Raw genomic sequence first — 18,785 nt, forward strand, 5'->3', positions numbered from 1 at the left:
GCTGTCCGTTTGGCTCCTGGAGCTCCCTGGATGTTGAGACTGCTTACCCTGCATTCTTGCGGATACTGTTCCGAACTGTTGGTGTTGCCTACAGTGTCTTTGTGTGCTGGATGTGACCGTTTCCTGGCAATATGGGCAGGCCTGAAAGGAATCAGCCCAAATTAACTTTCGACGCCAAGAAGACTGCGATGTCGACCTCGCAGGCGCCGCCGGACGCTGGGCCTGCTGGGGCGTCTGGGGGTACGCCGAATTTAGAGGCTGTGCTTGTGACCATGCAGAAAACATTGCAGTCCATAGAAGGGACCATGGAGGCAGTGAATCACAGACTAGACCATATGGCCACGCAATTTGAGAGACAGAATGAACGGATGGGTGAGGTTGAACAGAGAGTGTCTGCCACTGAGGATGGCCTGGCCACCGTATCCAACAAGGTTTTCAACATGGAGCGAGTTTTGGAGGTCATCCAGGCTAAGAATGAAGAGTTGGAGGGGCGGTCCCGACGCAACAACATCCGCGTCACAGGACTGCCGGAGTCTACCAATGTGGGCCGCATGGAAGACTTCATGCAACACTTGCTGCTTGATATTTTTGGAGCGGATCAGCTATCCCGAGTGTTTATAGTAGAGCGGGCACATCGCTCATTAGCGAAGCGACCAGTGCCTGGGGCTTCGCCCTGTCCCATCATCGCCCGCATACTCAATTATAAAGACAGGGATGTGATTTTGCGCCTGGCCCGGGAGAAGGGCACCATTGACTATCAGGGCAACAAACTTGAATTTTATCCTGACTTCACAGTGGCGGTGCAAACAGCGAGGAAAGAATTCCATTTGGTGAAGCAGCTGCTCAGGGCGGAGAATATTCCATATGCTATGCTCTACCCGGCCCACCTTCGGATTGGGGCGCCGTCAGATAACAAAATCTTTACATCTCCCAAGGCAGCCATGGATTATGCGAAGAAGCAGAAAAAAAGAAAACGAGACTCTAATGCAACGCATGACGGGGAGGTGGAATTACGTGATGAGGTTGCATAGGTTTACGTAATTCTCCGGTATACTCGTCACTCCTGAACATGCTTGCTGGGGCGCTGCTACTTGTTAACGCTCCACTCTTATAGCTGACTTGTTAGTTCTCTTTCACTACTGCTGGTGGGTGATGGGCCAGTGCGATTTTTGCATTGTCAACGGTGCCACCAGTGCCCTGGCTAAAGATTTGTGCCTGCTGTGCTGCTTAATTTACTACCTGTTGGGGTTTGGCAGATAGACTTCTCTCATTCTTGCTGGAGGGTGGTGGGCCGGGACGACTATGCAGACACAATGGTGGCACCACAACCCTGGATGGGGACTTATGCTGTACTACTGTTTGATAGATTGTCCGTCGAGGTTGGCTCCTAGATCTCTGTGCTGTCATAAATGGAAGGGATGTACCAGACCTCTGACAGGGGCCTAGGGTTTGGTTATTTGCTGGGAACGTTGCTATTGCACTGTTTATTTGTCAGTTCCTAGTTGTATGCCGGCACACGCCGATAGATGTACTGCTGCCTCCTCCATTGTGCGCTGCTGGAATGTCCTGGTATATGCCGCAGCACGGGGAGGACGGGGATGGACGTTTAGACAAACTGCTCGATCCTCTCCTGCTTAGTTCGCTAGTGGGAGCTGGGCACCTCTACGCCCCCACGTATGGGAGTTCCCCACAATTTGTTTGGTGCAAAGTTCGGGGTTTGGGCACTTAGGGTTTGGGGATGGCTTTGGCAGGTTGGGGGTGCTGAAGTGGGTGGAGGGCGGGGATCTGGTTGCCAGGGGTTTCAGTTCTGGGGAGGGAGGTTGACACAGGGGCGTACAAGCAAGGAGGGCCTGTTATGTTGTGTTGGGGGCCGCCTCGGGTGGAACATGGGAATAAACGCTAGCCGTTGGGCTGGTACCAGAGTGGCCACCTCATACTCCTCCTATGCCCGGGGTGTTATGATGCTCATTAAAAAAGATGTCCCATTTGTGAGTTTACATGAGGAGGTGGATAAGGAAGGCCGGTATATTATTTTGCATGGCAAATGGTGTGGTACGCTAGTCACAATGGTTAATGTGCATGGGCCTAACATTGAAGATCCGGACTTTTATGTCACGTTGTGGAATAAGGTTTGTCTTCTGCCTTCCTCGGCGATTATTTGCGGGGGGATCTGAATGTGACGCTGGACCTGGGGTTGGATAAAAAGGAAACGCGCCAGTCCTCTATGAAGCGTGCGTGTGGTGCTGTCAGGGATGGGATGGAAGTGCTGGGGTTGGTGGATGTGTGGCGTCTGAGGCACCCGGGAGTGAGGGAGGGCACCTGCTATACTTCCGCCCATGACACTTGGTCGAGATTGGATTACTGGCTGGCGCCGACGGATGTGAGTGGCTGGGTAGCGAGGACTGCACTTGGCTTGCACATTATCCGATCATGCCCCTGTGCTGATGGAAGTTAAGCTCCCAACACATGCGCATGTCCCGTTTGCGTGGAGATTGCCTCCTGGTGTTTTGAAAGATCAGGTCCTGCGGGAGAGCTTGCGTGAATCGATTGAACTGTTTTTTTATAAGGAACGCTGGATCAGTGTCAAGTGCGGGTGTGATTTGGGAGGCGTTTAAGGTGACAATGCGGGGCACATGTATCGGTATGCAGGCTGGGGTACTTAAATCGCTCAGGGACTCTATGGAGCGGCTGGAGCGTGAGTTGATATGTTTGGAACGACAATGTGAGCAGCGGCCCTCTGATCACCTACTGGCTGACGTGCGCTTGAAGGTCTCTGAATACAATGAGCTGGCGGATCAGGAAGTTCAATATCTATCCAAACGCACTAGGGCACGACACTACGGAGAGGGTGGCAGGCCTGGACGGGGACTGGCGGAAAGGCTAAAGGACCCCTGGGCTAAACATTGTGCAGTGCAGGAGATCAGGGAGGGCGACAGGACTGTGACCGATGCGGAGGGTATCTTGGACTGTTTCACTCGGTACTATACCGACTTGTATGCATATAAAGACACGGCAGACGAAGGGGAAATTTCGGAATATTTAGAAGACATCGCACTTGTCTGGCTCGCGAAGGGACAGCAAGACTTTCTGATGCACCATATCACGGAGGGAGAACTGAGGGATGCGATTGCGGCTCTGCCCAATGGCAAGGCTGCTGGTACGGATGGCCTACCGCCTGAATTCTATAAAGAGTATGTGGATTTATTATTGCCACATCTGGCGCTGGTGTTGGAGGAGGCCTTTGAACGAGGGCAGCTACCTGCGACGTTGAGGGAAGCTTTACTGGTGGTACTCCCGAAACCGGGTAAACCTTTGGACAGTTGTGAGTCATAGCGGCTGTTGTCATTAATCAACACAGATGTTAAGATCATTGCCTAAGTGCTAGCCCCGCGCTTGAAACTACTATTACCGGTAATGGTGTTGCCGGACCAATCTGGATTTGTACCGGCATGCTCCACCACGCATAACCTAAGAGCACTTTTTGCTGTCCTACACCTGCTCAAGCCTGACTTAGCTGCGGTGGCGGTCCTATTGGACGCTGCCAATGCATTTGATTCATGTCCTGGAAATATATGACGGCAATACTGCGTTGTACACTAATCCAGTGGCCCGTGTGCGAGTGAATGGGCGAGTGTCGGAACCGTTTGCAATACAGAGGGGCATGAGGCAGGGGTGTCCGCTCTCGCCTTTATTGTTCGCAATCATTTTGGAACCCCTAGCTTGTATTTTGCGCCAACGGCACGCATCCTCGGCTCTGTATTTTCGTCTCCGCTCCCTGGCGGTGTCCATGTACGCGGATGACATGGTGCTTTATGTTCGAGAGCCAGACAGATATCTAGACGGGGTGCTCAGGGAATATGTGCGGTTTGAACGTTTCTCCGGCCTGTCGATAAATTGGGGGAAGTCCGTAGTGCTTCCACTGACTGATATTACGCGCCCATTTCCATTGGAATGGGCTGAGGAGCCTGTCCGCTATTTGGGTATGTGGATACATAGAGATACCCAAGAAATGATTCGGGCTAACTACGGTATGGCCATCTCCAAATTAGAAGACCAAGTAGCGCGCTGGATTCGATTGCGACTATCGTTCGCGGACCGCGTAGCTCTGATCAAAATGGTGGTGCTTCCCAAATTTCTATATTTCTTCCTCAACATTCCGTTCCGCTTGACGTCTAGTTTTTTCGCTGTCGCGATTACCCATAGCTGGAGAGCTAGTGTAAGGAAATACCGCTGCAGCACTACATCTCCCAGAATGCCCCGGGGCCTGGCGAATCTGTCCACGCCCTCTGAGAGCGTATAAAAACACTCTTGTCCCATCACCGGATGCTTGTCAATCCTTCCGGTTTTATCGATCGTGTTGGGAACTAGCTATTCGAGAATCAAGGGAGCGCGGACGCTTGCCTTCCCGCTGAGGACGACGAGAGCCGAGGGTGCGCGGACGCTTGCCTTCCCGCTGAGGACGCCGAGAGTCGAGGGTGCGCGGACGCTTGCCTTCCCGCTGAGGACGCCGAGAGTCGAGGGTGCGCGGACGCTTGCCTTCCCGCTGTGGACGCCAAAGAAACCTTGTTGTATTTCAGTAAGTAGTATTCAGGTACATACAGTTAGCACGGCCGTGCTATTAGAGTATAGTTTTCTACTTTATCTTCGGATCACCCCTGAGGATAGTTGTGATATTCAGATACTAAAAACATCTATCCCACCAGTAGTGATTCCAACTACGAGGTGGTCTTTTCAGAAACTTGTTTTTTCCTGTGGAGCTAGCTGTGAATTAACAGCAACCCATTCGCTTGAACTTGAGTCTTTGCTAACCCAGACTTCAGGATATTCCAAGCGGTGGTTATCCGTAAGTGAACATTTGGTTATATGTCTAAATGTAACATTTATAGTCTCTGCCCATTTGTAGTGCTAACAAGTGCTCTTGTGTCTACAGACAATTGTTGTGCCTTGAAGTCATCCGAAGTCTCAGACCAGACCTTGAGGGGTGTCTTCACAACAACCTTCCCCGATCAACTATCCTTCCCCTTACCTGGAGGACTACCTGTCTCCGGTGTGTATGTCACACGGGGAGGGTCAGTGCTATCGGGTATAGGGAAGACTATCATCTAGCGGTGGTCCTCGCTAGCTGGACACTTCAGGTTAGTGGCTTGTGTATTCTTCATTGGGATTACTTGTCCGCTGCTAACCGTGACATTCGCAACGTTGCAGTCTCTGCTAATTACCTTGGCCTGGGGAGGGAAGAAACCGCGAGTGAAATGGGATACCCTGACCAAACCATATGAGAGAGGTGGATTTGCGGTGCCTGACATGAAGTTGTACTATTTATGAGCGCAGGCGCATTTTGCCTCGTACTGGATCTCAGCGCCGCCATATACGCCACACGTGGCGATCGAGGCGGCAGCGACGCATCCATTGCCATTAAAAGCGATGATTGTTAACTCACACTCTGTATATGAGAGGGGTGAGGTGGACACGGTGCAGAGCGCGGTGAGGACGTGGCGGGAGTTGGGCAGGCGCGCGGGTTCCTTGCCACTCTATGCGCCGGACATGCCCTTGCTCTATCATGAGCATATATCGGTCTCGAGTGAGATAGGGGCTATCCACCTACTACAGGATGTTGGTATAACTACAATGGGGGATATCTTCCCGGCGGGCCGCTTTCTGGCTTTACAGTCGATATTGGACCAAACAAACAATGGCACTATGGCTACCTTCACGTATGTCCGGTTACGAGCCGTCGTACGTGCTCATTTTCCGACCTTTCCGATGGAGCCGCCCGCGCTGGCTGCGCTGCAGTTCATGTATGCAGCTACTTCTCGAGTCAAAATGGTCTTGAGGCTGTACAAAATTTCACAAGATGAGGAGTGTGGTATGGATGTGGCTGCGAAGGCCAGGTGGGATGCGTGTTTGCCGGAGCCACTCTTGGAGGATGAATGGGTGGAATGCTGTGCTATGACCGGGAAATTTGCTGCTAATGGGAATTTTAGACTTTTGCATTATAAATTCTTGCAACAATGGTATTATTCTCCGGAGCAACTTTTTAAGTTTGGTCTGCGTGACTCATCTGCGTATGTGCGCTGCGAGGCTGCTGTGGCTGATTTTTTACATCTGGCTTGGATGTGCCCGCGTGTGTCTAGGTTCTGGATAGCTGTGACTGAGGCATTGTCTGCTATGACCTCGGCGACCATTGAGGCAACACCACGTGTCTGTTTGCTGGGTTTGGTGTCTGGTGTCCCTTTGGGTGTGAGGCGCTTAGTGGCGCTGGCACTGCAGCTGGCCAAGCGTGGAGTGGCGACATGCTGGGGGGGAGACGGGCGCCGGAGGTGAAGACTTGGCTGCAGGAGATGGCATACTGTCGGGATCAATTGACATGCTATTATGAGGAACTACCAGCAGGCTCCCGCGACATTTGGGGACCGTATACCACCTATATGTTGGCGCAATTGTCTGATGATGAATAGTCTTGCCCATATCTCTGAGTGAGAGTTGCTTTACATGGGGTGATGCCAGATTGGTGATGGCACGCTGCTGGCCACACCTGTTCTCTTGCCTGCTGCTTCGTGCTGATACCCTTGGATATACGCTGGTCGCCTGGCCGGTGTCATGCTGTTGATTGCGTAACCTCTGCCTGTGGTTGACCCGTCCAAACTATTGCAATTTCTAGGTTCCCTTAGTGTATGTCCTGGCCGTTGTCCTGTTATGCCTCTCTCCTATGGAATGAGGCCCCCGCGCATCGAGTCTATTGTCTCATGTGATATGTGCACTACTGCTGTACTACACCCGGGGGGAAGATTGGGGGGGGGTTATCGTTGTTTCCTATTGTTTCTTACAGGTAAAAAGCAAAAATGAGACCTCAGATGGATTCCTTAGTGCTCACCCAAGATCGGCTCCGAGCTCTGTACTGCTTGATGCTGCTTGATGCGCCACCGGGCCTCTGGATGTCGGTACTCTGGCTGTGTACTATGCCCAATATGTGCTTCTGATACAACGTTTGCGGCCGGCCCGTTGGGTTGTAGGCCAGAAGCTGTGTAACTGCAAATAATGGAATAAAGGTCTTAACTGCAGCTGTGGCTTAGGCATCTGATGTTAGGATAAGCGCACTGTGGGAGCGGAGGGGAGAAGGTATAGGACAGAGGAGCATGCAGAGTGATAGAAGCCGCACTGGGAACTAGCCCGGCCACCTCCGCGCCACTCAGGCTCAACCCTGAGGCGTCGGCTCTAACGCCACCACCACGCTTTCCCTGACGGAACTCACTCTTGTTGCAGTGCCTAACTTTCCACAGTTGCCTCACAGTTAGTGCCTTCTAGTGCTCTACTTCTGTTGGTCTTCTCTGAGTATCCTCTGTGGGCTGTGAGTTCAACGGTCCTGGCCCTGCTCCTTGAGCATGGGGCCTTGAGAGCTTCTGAGGGTGCACAGGGTGGGACAGGACAACCAGAAAAGGGCTGACAAGTCAAAGCTAACGCGGAATGCAAGGTGAGTGAGCAAACAAACGCGCAGGAGGGGGCTGATATGGCAAGCGGCAATGCAGCAGTTTGGTGAAATAGCAGGCAGCAATGGCTTGTTCCCTTTAAGCTAAAGCCGCAACACAGCTGCTTTATTGAGCAAGGCAGTCCTGCCCCTTACCTCAATCGGTGTAACAATATCTCCGTGGTGACACAGCTCTCTACTCCAAGCGCTCATTGTGCTCCACGCTCTGAGCACCTGCCTTGCCTCACCCGCTCTCCGGCTCCGACTGTGGAGGAATCCGACGTCATTGGCTGCAACACAGTGATGGAGCAAGTTTTCACACGTAAAGTGACTTGCTCGTACTCAACCTTCTCGATAATAATATTAAATTACTAACTAACCTGTTTTGTCTTATTAATATTGTATTACACGACATATTAGATATCTAGGGGAAGCTTGCTAATGTGCTTTTACTAACTATAATCCGCTTGCACTAAAATGGCTGCTGCTACGCGGGATTTTCTACTGCGCATGCGTCTGTCATGCCCACGTGACATGCTTGGTGGGAAAACTTTTGCTTCTGCGCAATAAAACTAAGATGGCTGTTATGTGTCCTAATGTGCAAGAAGCTTGCTTTGCTGCTTTGCTAAGCTGTTTATTTTCGCTTAATATCTAACGCAATAGTTAAAATAAAATAATGGGGATACAGTGGAAAGAAATGGTATACAGTGCATTCATTTATTCCGTGTCTCTAAAACTGTTTCTTTTCTATTTTTACATGTTACCAAAATTACGGGCCTAAATGCTTTGCTGAACTCCATCTTTGGAGATAATGTCCTGAAACCACAGAAGCTGTAACCTTGGAATCATGGCCAAGACGGACATGGAAGGCAGAGAAGAGTGAACTCCTTGCTTTGCCAGAGGAAGCTGAATTGATTAAATTGTTTTAAAATGATTATTGAAACATTTCACTACCGGGAGGAATGCAGAACATGGGTAGATAAAGGTATGGGAGGGAATGACTTGAATACATGACACACAAGTTGCTTCTAGAAAAGTATGGTGGGATGGCTACTCCACGTTCTTTGTCCAATAAAATTGTGGGATTCACAGAGTTGCAACATTTGGGGGTGGTACACTGACCTGAAAAATAGTATAACTAGGGTAGGCTTAGTTAGTTAGAGTTGTCCGACTTGTCAGAATAGCTGACCTGTCACTGACCCAACGCACTCAATAGGTGATCAGGAGCAGAGTTGTTGGCGGAGCACTTTGTCAGAAGATTCGATAATCCAATCTGGGTTCTGGGAAGGAGATCAATGACCCAATCGGTGTTCGACTTTTTGCTGCAGAGAGAGTTTACAACACTGGCGTTTTGAACTTTAACTGTGGTGCTAGTCTTAGCCTGTGGTGGTCCTGTCCTGATACAATTTGGTCCTTAACCTGTCCTGATTCTGGCTTGCACCTGTTCTTTCCTGCTGGCATCTATACTTTAGGATTCTTATTCTTTGACTCAGCCTATGACCAGGGTTGGCCATCACACCGTTCTAGGTAACTATAAAGTGTGGGTTTGTCATTGTACTGTTTTCCCTTTTTCTCTTACCCACCCTCTGTTTAAATGCTTAACAACATTTTCTCTCCAAATCATTTTGAAATGTTTGTTTAAAAAAAAATCTGCATTAGTCTAAACATAATAAGAAATTAATTTGAATTTTCATGTTTATAAGTTTTCAAAGATTTCACTTAGATAAAGATTTTAAAACTTTCCAGAGTTTGTGGTTATTTATGTAATGCTAAATGTTATTATTGCTACTATTAGGACTATAGGTATCGGTGACTTGGATTGGTAAGCTAAATGGTAAAAATCCAAACGATAAAACCCCAATTGATTTGAGTGTAGGTTTACCTGTTTAATGTATATATAAACATATGGGCCTAGGTGAGTATGTTGAGCAGGTGAGCCTGCGCTCTATCAGTTATTTTGGTAGCAGAGGCAAGGTTAGGGATTAGTGTAGATAGGTAGTTAGTAAATATTGATTATTGATTGATTATTAGTTATTGATTTTATGCATTAACCAAAACTGTTCGTATCTGTTTTTATGCTTTGTCTGGAAACCCTGGGGGCAGAATAATAGGTGGTAAATGGAAGCCATTCTGTAGTGAGGTCACTTGTTCGAGGTAGTAAGTGCATGTTTAGGTAAAACCGGAAGCACTGTTTTAGGGATTTTTCTGTATAAATGTGTGAATAATTGATAGCAAAGTGTTCGCTAGTAAAACTTTGGTGTGATATCACCTAGAAAGGGCCACACTGGAGGAGTAGCAGGTTCTTTTGAGCTTGATTGACAGCAAAAGGGGTTCTTTGGTGAAACTTTGGCCTTGCATAACCTAGAAAGGGTAAGCCCGAGGGAGTAACAGGTTTCCCGATGCTTGCGTGAAAGGTAGACGGAAGGGATCTACTTGTAGTGTATGAAGAATAAATGGAAGGAAGTTACTCGCAGTGAATATAAATCATTCTTTTCTTTCGAAATAGTTACTCGGACACAGTGGCAAATGTTTTTACGTTGTTAGTTAATGAAAATGAGCTTTTAAAATAAATCTCTCTTATTATCTTGCAAAGGAGGGAGTCAGTTGCGGAGCTGCACTGACGTCACTCAGAGACGCTCTGGTATTGGTTAATACAGCAGGTGGGTACCTGAGGTAATTTTTAAAGGAGGGGTGAGTACAGGAGCGCGAGAACTCGTCTCACGGGAAAAAGCAGCGCAACCATTGGTTGAAAATATTTTGGATTCTAATTGTTGATTGGTCATTGAAAATAAGAAATGTTTTGCTATTGGAGGTTTCTCATGAACAAACTGAGTGTCATTGCGAAGTAAAGCGGCATAAAATATATGTGGCATTTAGATCCAGAATTCATAGGAAATAGACCAGATAGAAAATATCTTATTTATTTTATTTATAAAGTTTTAGGTTTTGCTAAAGAACAGATGATAAGAGGGAGATGTCATTTTTCAAGAAAGTTAAACATTTCTTTAAAAAAGATAAACCGATTGAAACTAGGGATGGGATTATTTTTCCACCACCGAATTTGCCTGCATCATACATGATGGTTGAAAGGGGCTACCATACTTGCATATAGTTAGAAAACTGTATAGAATATACAAAAGATGTTGGAGTTTTGGCATTTCCAGAAAATGGTACCTTTATTGGTAGAGTTTTATATAATTTAAGAGCATGCATGAATGAATTAGATCCAAGACCTAGGTTAACTCAATAGGAGACATTTGAGGAATGGGAAACAGAAGCTTTTAAGCGAGACAGATCCAGAAGTGATTAAAGTATTAGTACATTTTATTCTAAATTTCCTAAAGAAACAAGAGATAAACAGATGAAACAATGGAGACAGTCTATGCTAGTGGAAGGATTATATCCTGTCCGAGCATTAGAAGAACAAACAGGGAGTAAAAGTACCGAGAAAAATAAAAATTTAATGACAAGTGCTGATCCAGAACATGATTACTTAGAGGATTTATTATTGAAAAATCTGCCACCTTATAATGAGGAGCAGAATCAGACAAATGCTAGTGCTCAGTTTTTAAAACCACCTTTAGTTCCACAAGTGCTGCAGGAAAAGGAACAAGAAGCAATAATAAAGCAAATGAATGAGTTAATTCAGAAAATTACACAGTTACATTTCAGTCCTGAAGCCTTGACAATTCCAGTGACTATAGGTCCAGTTGTTCCTTTATATGGAGAAAAACAGACATGTCCCAGACCTCCTGTTTTAACTACACCTGTAGTGCAGCCAAGGAAAGAAACATTAATAGTGGATGACCAAGCGAGTGAATGTGGGTCAGAAATTTCTTTGATGGATTTACCTATAAGAGAACCAGTAAGTAGCTCAGCTAGGAAAACTACACCTGCAAATAATAGAGAAGTGCAAATAGAAACCTCTTCAAGTAAGAGAAGTGCAACTGTAGTTACTCCAGAAGAAATTGAAAGGTGGTCCAGAGAAATAGAAAAACCAAAATCACAGCCAAAGACATTGGATATTTTTTAATTAAGAGTTGAATTAGGAGAAATGATTGCCGGAAATGTGGGATTAGATCGATTGAACGCATTAAATGAAGTTGAATTGTTGTTTACATGTCGAAGTATCACTCGAAATACAAAAACATTTCATGAAAAAATTGACGAGTTTAGCAAGTGAAATGGGGATTGACATTGGTAAATCAAAAGTGTTACAGAAACCATATCGAGCTGAATTTTCTGACAAAGATTTAGAAAATAGGAATGTGTCAGGTCGTAAATTACAAATTATTGCAAAAATGGTGTGACATAGACAGATGGAAAGCTATATGGTTAAAGAAAAAGGAAGATGCTCAAGGGAAAAGCACTGTATCAGAATATATGTCGAAAGAAACAGAAAAAGTAGAAACGTTGTGTCCAATGAGAGAAGTACCAGGCGGAGGTTATGTGCATGTTCCATGGTCCCAACAAGATATATTGTCATTTACAAATGAATTTCCAAAACTCAGAGAGAAACCTGTAGATTGGTGCAGACAGGTCGATAGATTTGTAAAGGTTTCAAAAGTGTTATTAAAAGATCTAGACGGGTTATTTGATATCGTTGTTCCTGTCAATTTATGGACAGACTGTAAAATTGCAGTAAATTGGCCAAATGATGAGTATCCTAGAGACCCGAAAACAGGAGCACCATCAGATGAGGTAATGAGGAAGTATAATCAGGTTATACTGTATTTGAAAGGGAAAGTACCTCCAAAAGAAACAGACTGGACTAGAATAGACTGAACTATTCAGAATAAAGCTGAATCTGTGCATGCATATTATGAACGTATTTTACAAGTTTTTAAACAGTATAGTGGTTTAGAAAATATTGACACCAAAGATATGAAGGTTTGTGTCTGGATTAAGACCATAAATTTCACAATGGATTAAGGATAATAAAATCTGTTGGCAGGCCAAACCTGTAGATTAAATACTCAAATATGCAAAATATAGTGAAGACGAATTGGATAATAAACGAAAGAATTTGGAAAAAAAAGTAATGTGGGCACAGGTAAAATTAGCAGAGCAACAAGAACTTCAATTGAAAAGCATTCAGACCCAAGGAGATGGAAATGGTAATAAACCTAGAGCTAAATTTAATTGAGGAGAAGCTAAACAGAAATGTCCTTGTCATGGGGGCAGCAAGTTTGGGCATTGGAAGAAAGAGTGTAAGTCTGTACTAAATAATAATAATAATTTGAATCTACAGATGCAGAATGAGGTATCGAAAAAGTAGCAAAAACAGGTAATACAAAATCAGTTACCATTGGCACCTATGCCAAACCCTGGGAGTCAACTAGCATACAGTATAAATACCACAAGTCGGGAAGGAAGAGGTAAAAAGGACACAGTGACAACCCAATTTCTTTTGACCGACTCATACTTTGATAAAGATAGTTTCTGACGGTGCCTGAGGGGGGAGGACGAGGAGTGCGTACTTGGCGCATCCTTGCAGGTAGATCAGTCTGGTCCATACATTGAGGGAAAAGTTGAAGGAAATTATGTTACCTTTTTGTTGGATACTGGTGCTACCCGTTCCACTGTGAGAACAGCAGATGTTCAAAGCCTACCCCTTTTGGGAGAAGCGATCCAAGTAGTGGGCATTTCTAATAAACAAATTAGTAACCCAGTTACAGAACCGATGGAAGTCAAAATAGGCAATTTTAAAGAAATGCACACATTTGTTGTTTTTGACTCCAGTCCCATAAATCTATTAGGCAGGGATTTGTTGTGCAAAATGAATTGCACTATCTTTTGTACACCAAATGGAGTTGAAATTCAAAGTGCAGATGAAGATGGAATTTATAAAACTATGCTAGGAAAACAAGAAACTGAAAAACAAACATTTACTATAGAAGACTTACCAAAAGAATTACAACATACAGTAGATCCTAAAGTGTGGGATTTCACAGGAAAAGATGTAGGATTAATGGCAAATGTTGACCCAGTAAAAGTGACAGTAAAAGAAGGTGCAGTTTATCCAAATATTCGACAGCACAAAATGAGCCCAGAAATAAAAGCAGGAGTCGCACTAGAAATAAAACGTCTAGTGGAAGCATGAATTTTGCAGGAAACAATGAGCAGTCCATGTAATTCACCCATAATTGGCATCAAGAAACAAACCGGAAAATACAGGGTCATACAGGACCTCCGCAAAATTAATACAATTGTCGTCCCATGTTGTCCAGTTGTGCCAAACCCTGCTGTAATTTTATGTCAAATACCATGGGCAGCAGGCTGGTTCACTGTAATTGACCTTTGCCACGCATTTTTCTCAATACCACTGCACCCAGATAGTAAGTATGTTTTCTCGTTCAAATTCGATGACCATATCTATGTTTGGAATCGCGTCCCTCTGAGGTACACAGAAAGCCCATCGATCTTTAAACAGAGCTTGAAAAAATGTCTTGAATCTTTGATATTGCCCGGACAATCAGTCCTGGTGCAGTATTTAGATGACCTACTGGTGGCATCTAAGAATCGAAAAGACTGTGTTACTGATACAATTGCTTTGCTGAATCATTTAGGAAAAGGTGGACACAAAGTATCACCTGAAAAATTGCAGTATTGTACTACATCAGTGAAAAATCTGGGGCACCAGATAGAGAGAGGTGACAGAAGGGTTACCTCTGAAAGAATCAGAATAATTCAAAACATGAATCTACCTCACACACAGAAAGAAATCAGAATGTTTCTTGGAGTTGTAGGTTACTTCAGGCAATGGATTGTGGGATTTGCAGTCCTAGCAAAACCATGAATACAAATGACAAGGAAAAGAGCAAAGGACCCAGTAGAGTGGGATGATGAAAGCATGTAATCTTTTCTAAAATTACGAGATTGTTTGTGTTCAGCACCGGCATTAGGGATGCCTGACTATACAAAATATTTTGCATTGTTTTGTGACACACGAGACAATTGTGCACTTTCAGTTCTGACTCAGACTCATGGTTTGATGAGACGACCTGTTGCATATTTTTCCTCTACTCTGGATCCAGTGGCAGCAGCATTGCAAGGATGTCTGAAAGTAGTAGCAGCAACTTGTGCGAGTCTTGTGCAAAGTAAGTCCATTATCATGGGACATCCAGTAACAGTGTATGTCCCACATGCAGTTGTGATTTTATTGACCAGGACTAAAACTCTGTATTTAACACCTAGTCGGCTGACTAAGTATGAACGAATTCTTGTAGGTGCAGAGAATGTGACAATTGTTAGATGTAATATTCTGAACCCAGCAACATTGTTACCTGAATCACAATTTGCAGAAGTCAAAAATTAAATTGAAAATGATTGTATTGATCTTACAGAATATTGTACTAAACCACGACCAGACATAAGAGAAGAGCCACTAATAAATTCAGAACATGAGCTATTTGTAGATGGTTCATGTATGCGACATGAGGAAGGAGGTTTGAGTGCTGCTTATGCAGTTTGCACTCTATGGGCTCCAGTTGAAGCATCATATTTACCTGGAGTAAAATCTGCACAGGTAGCAGAATTAATTGCATTGACAAAAGCTTGTAAATTTGGGAAAAATCTAAAAGTGACTATTTTTACTGATAGCCAATTTGGCAATGGAGTTGTGCATGATTTTGGCCAACTCTGGATGCAAAGAGATTTTCTGACTTCATCAGGTACTCCAATTAAAAATGGAAATTTTTTAAAAAATGTACTAAAAGCAATTCAATTACCAGAAACAGTAGCTGTGATCAAGTGTGCTGCTCACCAATCTGGCAATGACAGCAGGTAACCGATATGCTGACCAACTAGCTCAATATTGTGCCAAGAATAAAATGGCAATAAACACGAAAATTGAACCAAAAAGAAACAGCTGCCAACTTATGTTGCTTGAAAAAGTGAAAAAATGGGAAGAAGTGAAAGATTTGCAAAATGATTTAGAACAGGAAGCGAAGGAAGAGTGGGCAAAAATAGGATGTCAGAGAAAAGCTGAAGATGGTGTCATTGTTTACCTTGATGGGAGGCCTGTGTTGCCAAACTGTATGCTTGCTCCATTGGCTAGGATGTATCATGGTAATTCTCATCTAGGGCGAGATGCTATGGTAAGACTATTCAGACAAACTTGGTTCAATGCAAAGTTCAGGAACGTTGCAGAGAGTCTTTGCCATAGGTATTTGGTATGTCAACAAATGAATCCTGGGAAAAGAACTGGTTTTTTTGTCAGGAAAGATTGGAAAGGCAGAAGGTCCATTTATACGACTTCAGATTGATTTCATTCAGTTACCCCCTTGCAGAGGAATGAAGTACGTTCTTGTCATTGTCTGCCTATTTTCAAAATGGGTGGAAGCTTACCCTACACGTAGGAATGATACCATCATAGTAGCCAAACTATTACTTAGAGAGCATATACCACGTTTCGGTTTTCCAGTAACGATTGAATCAGACCGAGGAAGACATTTCAATAATGAAATAATTGGTCTAATCTGTGAAGCATTTAAAATTGAGCAAAAGCTGAACTGTGCATACCACCCAGAGGCTTCTGGAGTGGTAGAACATCTTAATGGCACAATCAAATCAAGATTGGGAAAGATTTATGAATCAACTCAATTAGAATGGCCAGATGCTTCACCTCTTGTTCTGATGGGACTCAGAGCATTCCAGACAGAAAACAGGCTTGAGTCCTCATGAAATACTCATGGGAAGAGCAATGAGGCAGGCATGGGTGCCAGGACATAAGTTGATAAATATATCTGATGACTTAGTACTAGAGTACTGCAAAGAACTGGCTGACCAAGTGCGTTCTATCTCTCACCAGGTTGGAGAAGAGGCTGTCACCAGGCAAACAACTCCAGCACACAATCTGATTCCAGGTGACTGGGTTGTAATAAAAGAACATACACGAGAATTTTGTCTAGCTCCAAGGTGGGAAAAACCAACACAAATGATATTAGTTACCACTACAGCAGTAAAGTATAAAGGAGTTCCGAATTGGATCCATGCAAGCCATACAAAAAGAGTGGCTGAACCTGATGAAACTGAAGCTGAAGGTTGTGCAGCTGAGCGGTCTCGAGAAAGTGATTCTGAAGTAGTTGATGATGAACAACCGAGCACCAGTCAGGATGAATGGATTCCAGTGATTGACATTCCTGTAGATGTTGTGAGAACCAGAAGCCAGACCTATTTAGATAGACAGAGTGATAGTGAGGATGAGACAGGAATAGAGGAACGTACTCAGATTACAGAAATCAAAGCCAAAAGTAATTCTGAGGAGGAACAGATAAGGAAAGATCAATATACTCAGAAATTCCAAATACCTGTCACAGTTCCAGAGTCTGAGAAGGGACAGATGGGTTAAAGGGCGAAGGCTCGGGAAGAAGAAGAGCAAGAGATCGAGATACCTGAGCAGGATCAGATAGATGTAGATAAATGTGTTCAGGAAGAAGAAAACAAACCAAATCAAAGTCAATTGCAACACATACCTGAACAAGGCTAGATTAGTATCCAGGCAGAAGAAACAGAAGAAAGACCTGGACCAAGTCAGATAGAGAGGGATACAGATAACAGAGATATACAAATTGATAATTGGCCTGATTTTGTTAAGAAACTAAAATTTTGTCTTAAATCAATAAATGAAGAACCGGAGCAAGTAAACGAAATATCAAGTCAAACTGAGCTTTCCACAGATCAACCAAAAAGAAAAAGTCAGAGATTGAAAAGACTGAATAATAAGTTCAGAGGTCCTGAATGGACTTATGTCATCCTTGAAGATCTTGAAAAATTAGAACTGAGTGATGATGATGATGATGAATTAATTGATGAACCAACAGACGCAGAAGTAAGACCAACTTGAAAAATTCACAGGTTGAAATTCTGTGAAAAAGTCTCAAAGAGCTGCTAAGTCTCCCTAATCGAAAAATGGCTGATCATACTGTTAATGGTAAACCGAAAAGAAATTGCTTAAAAACATGCTGTAGAATATGCACATGTAGTTTAGTAATAGTAATTATAGTAAGGTTAGGACTGACCATAGCTATTCCTTATCTAATGAGTAAAAGTGAAAAGAATGATACTAACATTCATGAGAAGGTAGATGCACCTGAAAAATTAGACACACATGGGAATATAGACAATATTAAGCAGCATAGAATAGAAGTAGAAGCATCAGATGAGGATGGAATGTGTTACGATAAAGTTAGAAATAGAACACATTTGAATGTATTTGCAAATCTATTAGTACACTATGTAGAGGCAATGGAAATAAGCAATTGCTACGTATGTATGGAGCTACCATTGTCTGTAGCGGAGGGCGTCACTTATTATCATTTGCCCCTGACTTATGGTATTTCGTGTAGTATTTTAGCTAGCTTATTTTACAAGAGAGGACCCTAACAATATTATTATTCTAATTTAGATGTGATTTTCTCTGAACTTCTTAGTCATAATAACCTGAATTCCGTGTATAGTAAAGGTAACATAGCTCGTTATATGGGAGAATATTTTCTAACAATAGGTACAATAGATATAGCTGAAGCACACAAGAATAATTTAACATGCATTTTACATGAAGAAGAGAAGATATTTTTGAATGTAGTTGAGAAAAGGAGAGAGGATTTCCAAAGAAAAGCTACAGTACAGAAACGAAAGAGATCTAAATGGGCAGAGAATAAAGAATATACCTTGATTGGCAAAACTCATGCTGCTTTGTTACTGGACTTTGAAAAGAAAGGGAAACTCTGTCTCCACAGGGAGAGAACAAGTTATTATAACAATATATTCATTGGTTCCAGTGAATGTGAACACAATTATGAAATAGTTGGGGGTTGGGGGTTTCAAAGATGGAACTGAACCGGTGTTTCCTGGAATTTATTATATCTATGGGAACAAAGCGTATTACAAATTGCCTGATCATTGGTATGGGAGTTGCTATTTTGGAATAGTATTCCCAAAAGTATACCATATAAATAGAATCACTGGAAGCAATGACGACACTAATGGACTAATTTGTAGTAAAAGAGCTAGTATAGCAGAAATTGTAGGTGACATATTTAGTGCATTGATACCTTCAGTAGGAGTGGTTTTAAATACTCAAAGAATTTGCAAATTATCGACAGTGGTAGATTGATTATTGACAGACCCTGCTGGAGGTTTCTTAATGATTAATACAGAATTAGTTGCAGTAAGATCAATGGTTTTACAAAATTGACTTGCTCTTGATACATTGTTGGCAAAAGATGGCAGAGTCTGCAGAATGCTGAAAGCGCAACATTGTTGCACTTACATACCTGACAAAAGTGTAGAACTGAAAGGGTATGTAAGGAATATT

This window comes from Lissotriton vulgaris, chromosome 1_1 (genome assembly GCF_964263255.1).
Source record: "Lissotriton vulgaris chromosome 1_1, aLisVul1.2, whole genome shotgun sequence".
In the NCBI taxonomy this organism is placed as follows: Eukaryota; Metazoa; Chordata; class Amphibia; order Caudata; family Salamandridae; genus Lissotriton; species Lissotriton vulgaris.